Source organism: Lutjanus erythropterus, unplaced genomic scaffold, assembly GCF_056507025.1.
Source record: "Lutjanus erythropterus isolate fLutEry1 unplaced genomic scaffold, fLutEry1.hap2 Scaffold_194, whole genome shotgun sequence".
Lineage (NCBI taxonomy): Eukaryota > Metazoa > Chordata > Actinopteri > Lutjaniformes > Lutjanidae > Lutjanus > Lutjanus erythropterus.
In genome coordinates this window covers 72,983-78,131 of record NW_028146671.1, presented here as the reverse complement: position 1 = coordinate 78,131, position 5,149 = coordinate 72,983, and the positions used below count along the sequence as shown (strand labels likewise).

The window sequence follows — 5,149 nt, the reverse complement described above, 5'->3', positions numbered from 1 at the left end:
TTGAAATGCTTAAAAGTTGTGAAACTGGAGAAGACAACGACGCATTGCACATTTATGCTACAAATAAAGAGGTTGATGATTATAACCTGAAACGCTTAAATGTGACCTGTCCAGAGTCTGTCACCATAAAAGCACGTGATTATGAGAGAAATGCTGAGACAGGAAGACTTCAGATAAAGGATGGCCATCATCACAAGGTTTATAATACTTGTCTCCAGAAATACATCCATGTAGGAATAGGAGCTCGTATCATGTTGCTGAAAAACATCGATGTGTCTGATGGACTCGTAAACGGTGCTTTTGGAACTATTGCAAAAATGGTGAATGCCAATCAAGATAGTGAAGACAATGAGCAAAATTTCCCAACTTCCATCCACGTGGCATTTGATGACCCCAGGGTTGGTCAAAAACAGCGGGCAAAAACACGCACCATTGACCCTGAAGGGAGAACGATAACCATCCTAGAACCTGAGGAAGAACATGTTACCCGTAACGGAGGCTTACGCAGACAATATCCAATAAGGTTGGCATGGGCATGCACTATCCACAAAGTACAAGGCTTAACCATTGACAGAGTTGTTGTGTCTCTCAAAAAGATTTTTTCCTCTGGACAAGCATATGTCGCTCTAAGTCGTGTCACAAGTCTAAGTGGCTTAACAATTGAGGACTTTAAAGAATCTGCCATTTATTGCAATGCAAAAGTATCAGAAGCAACTGGCAAAATGCAGCCATTTATACCACCTCTCTCTTCCACCAACACCTCACGATCTGCTTTCACCATCATATTGCACAACACTCAAAGTCTTAAAGCTCACTTTCCAGATGTTGAAACTAACACTCTAATGAATAATGCTGATTGCATTTGCCTTACAGAGACATGGTTAGGAGTTGATGACCCACCACAGCAGCCTTGTCTTACAGGCTTCCAGTTCACACACGTTTCTCGAGGTCAAAGTTATGACAGCACTCATACACAGTTGCAACACTTGAAACAAGACTCTCATGGTGGAGTTGGAATATATCATTCAGTGACAAAAGATGTTCAAATATGGCCTACAAAATGCTACAATATTGAATGTCTGATATTTCAAGTGAAGAGCATTAACTTGACTGCTGCTGTTGTTTACAGACCTGCGAGTTACCCTGTTGCCATCTTTTGTCAACATCTAAAACAACTGATTGACCTCATTGATCAATGCCCTGGCATGAAAATCATTATGGGAGACTTTAATGAAAATGCACTGGATAACGGTAAGCTGGTGAGATTTTTCACTGTACAAAATTACACCCAGTATGTACAAACAGCAACAACTGACAAAGGCACTTTAATTGATCATGTTTATGTGAAAGATGGTGCTAACATACTTGTGGATGTGCTGCCAATTTATTACAGCTATCATGAAATGGTACGTATTGCAGTTCTGTAGATTTATCTTCGTAGTACACATTATTGAATGTTGCCATTATCATTTTCATCTGTCTCTAAGTCTGTCACAAGTTTGCACATGCATTTTGTAAATAATTTCAACATAATTTATTTTTAGGACAGATTATACTATGTTTTTAAAATGGGATTGTCTTTTATGTATTATTCTCTTTCTTGCATCAAAAACTATATATTAATTTTTTGATGGAGAAATTGAGCATTAGTCTGCTGAAAAGAAAATACCTTGGGAGACTCCAATGGACCCCATAAAGACTAGCGACCACTTTGTTGGAGCTAGCGGGGATCCAAATTAAAGATAAATAGAGTCTCCCATTATGCCAATGCAGACATGCTCAGCAATGAAATACACACTGATGTGTACATGTTTTAATACCAAATGACAAAATCAATTTAACTGATCACCTGTACATCCGAGACTGCTGATGCTTCGAGTATATGACACCTACCATGCCCGGGAACATAATGCACTTTCTATAGCCTTTCTTTCCACCACTGTTAATATTACCCTTGTTATTGTCATTTTCATATTTGAGGAAGCTTACCACACACACAAGCACACACACACACACACACACACAGACACACACGCACGCATACATACACGTCCTGAACTATCACACTGAGGCAGCATCCCATATCAATCCAGCAACTAGACTACTTCTCCTTCAACAGGTAAACCTCCATCATTTGACTTATCATGTCTTTCTTATTTGTATGACTGGCTGTTAATTCATATAGTACAGTTAACTTGTTTCATGCAAAAACAATCATTCATTCTTTCTTTCTTTCTGTACCTGCTTTGCCTTCTCTTTTATATCATGACATATGACTCAAAATATCTCCTCATTACAATTATTTTCTTACAGAAACCTGAACCTGTGGAGAAGCATCCAATATTCCCCATCAAAAGCTGTGGAACCTACACCTGTTTGAACACCACATCCTAATCCAAAGACTCATATGAAGCTAAAGTTGTCCAGAATACCTTCAATCACAAGTTCAAGGCCACATAAAAAGGTAAGTAACTCATTTTAACACACTGATCACATTCACATGCTTTTCATGCTAAATATGTCACTTACAATTCCTAATCCTATGTCCTATATCTACCTCAAATTGTTTCCATAAATTATAGCCATGTCTGTATTTATTAGGAGCCCAGACATCATCTCCAAATTCATCTGGAACTCCCTTGGGCAGACCGTCAACTATGTACAGAAAGCCCTCCTCGTTACTTGGGGCACTTCCATTCTCCCGTTGCACTACAATAATCAACATGCAGGATTTTGCCCTGGTAAAACTACTGGATTGCTTCTTCAATCAGGAAAAGGTAGGCCATGACTCAGTTAACCTGTTTACCAACCTTGCCCATAGATGTGCCATAATTACTAATTCTACAAATGTTTTCTGTTTTCTTTCAGACTTTCCCAAGCCAGTATTATGATGTGCAACATCAGGACTGTGGGCAAAGACAAAGGGACTCATGATTACGTTGTCTAGTGTGGTCTACCATGTCCGTGCTCAAAATAATCAAATATCATATATTCAGCACTGACGTGACCCTTGACAGGACCCTTTCCTTCAAGAATCATTTAAAAGTAACGGCAACCAAGGTGAACTCTTGTAACAACTTGCTCAGCAAGCTTGCTGGTGCAAAATGGGATATTTCAACCTCCGCACTACAAACCTCAGCAACATTGTGCCCCTGTTTGGTCCATGTCATACACCATGTGGACATGAAGCCTGCCCTCTCCAACAACTGAGTTGAGAACTGGCCACCCTCCACACAGCAGACCAGGAGGCAACTGTTTGGCTGAAAGACTTTGTATTTACTAAATAAATAGCACTTTTTTGGGACATAGACTCATGATATACAACATCTTGAATGTTTTATTTGAACACTGAATTTTGTAAGGGGAAAATTTGGATACGCCAGGTTGTATTCATATGTATATATATATATGTGTGTATATATATATATATATATATATATATATATATATATAACATCTGTCAAGTAACCATATATGTTCATGCTTAAGGACACACACAAACAACAATATGCGTATTTTGGTATATTTGCAAAAGGTTCTTTTTTATTGATATTATAATGATGACTGCTTTCTTTCTTTTTTGTGATCAAGTTTTTATTATTTCATTTTCTTTTTTAACAATATACCAACATTATGTCTGTTTTCGATATTTGGTGTTTACTTTGATATTACAAGACATTACATGTAATTCATTGTCCAAACAAAGACATGTATTGCAATGGTGTGGAAATGCTGTGTTGCCTTGATGTGGATGTACACTCATGACTTTTCAAATATAGTGCTAATTCATGCTTTTAATAATAAGAAAAGTATTAATTATTTCATATTCATATAGCTCATTCCATTGAAAAAATACATTACTTTTTTTTCTCATATGACTGACACTGCCATATTTTCACATGGGATGTATTTCAGTTACAGTGTGAAACTGTTAATACAAGTAGTTAAAACAAAATGGAGTCCCTGTATTCATTGTTCATCAGACACCCTCTGCAAATTTAGAAAACAGATTTCACTCAGAACCCAAAGCAATTCATTTCCTGTCAGGCTTTTACTGTAAAATGTGGCCAGGAAAATATTGAGTAACAACAATGAGATCTAGCTCAAATTTTGCAATTGCCCCCTTGTGTCAATTTTGTGTTACTACAAAAGTAGTTTGACTGACATATGGATGCAAATATCTGCTATGAGTAAAATGTCAGATATTAGGATTAAATAAATTATCCACAACATTAGCATTAAAAAATAGCATGTTTGTAGTGTTTAATCTATGAAGTTAAAAATTTTGGACCATTTCCAAAAGACTGCAGAGCTGTACAATTGACTTGTGTGAAAGCAAAAAAGTGGTTCCCAGATTTCTCCGCTGGCCCATCTTTTTATGCAAGAAATTAAATACACATGGGATAATGTCAGAAAATAAAACAACAACTAAAATGATTCATGGATAGACTACAATCTACTGAGACATGTTGTGGAACTTTGGTTTAATTTCCTGCATCAAGCATGTGAGTTCAGAAAATAAACACCGGGTTCATTTATTTCCTGCCAGAGGCTTTTGCTATGATATTTGGCCGTCAACAGGTTGCTCGCATGTGCCGATCACCCTCTTGTGACAGTTCTGTGTTACTACAAAAAAAAAGTAGTTTGACTGATGTATGCCTGCTATGACTTTGATATCAGAAATTATAGTTTAAATGAGTGACCAACAACAGTAGCACTGGAAATAGCGTAATTACATTGTTTAATTTACTAAGTCCAGAGCCTTGGGACCATTTCTGAAGATGTGCATATACACAGGTCAAACTATGAAATGGTTTTTCTAACAGCTAAACAACACTAAAAACTCTCACTCTCTCTCCCTGGGTAAACTGTACACAAGACGTGAATGTGTGTGTGTATCTATATAGCAGATTTATAATAGTATTTATGTCTCACAATATCATCATGTAACACTGATTGAGTCAAATAACAAAAGGAGCAATCCCACACATGTTCATGCTATCAAAAGAATAATTTATTTTGCTAATGAACTCCAAAGAAGGTTAACCCATATGTACATTGTATATAATGAGGCTGCATACATAGGATTCATGGCAATTAGTTTGTGACTATAGAACATTCTAACCTAATTCCAAAACAACCAACTAAA

At 36.9% G+C, this 5,149-nt stretch overlaps 1 long non-coding RNA gene across 1 annotated transcript; it reads left to right on the top strand.

The window, feature by feature from the left end:
* The first annotated feature begins 1,270 nt into the window (after positions 1–1,270).
* Positions 1,271–4,118, top strand: LOC146303951 (uncharacterized). Its single transcript, XR_014769684.1, has 3 exons — positions 1,271–2,464; positions 2,602–2,777; positions 2,869–4,118. It is a non-coding gene; the product is annotated as an uncharacterized LOC146303951 (long non-coding RNA).
* Positions 4,119–5,149: the final 1,031 nt, after the last annotated feature.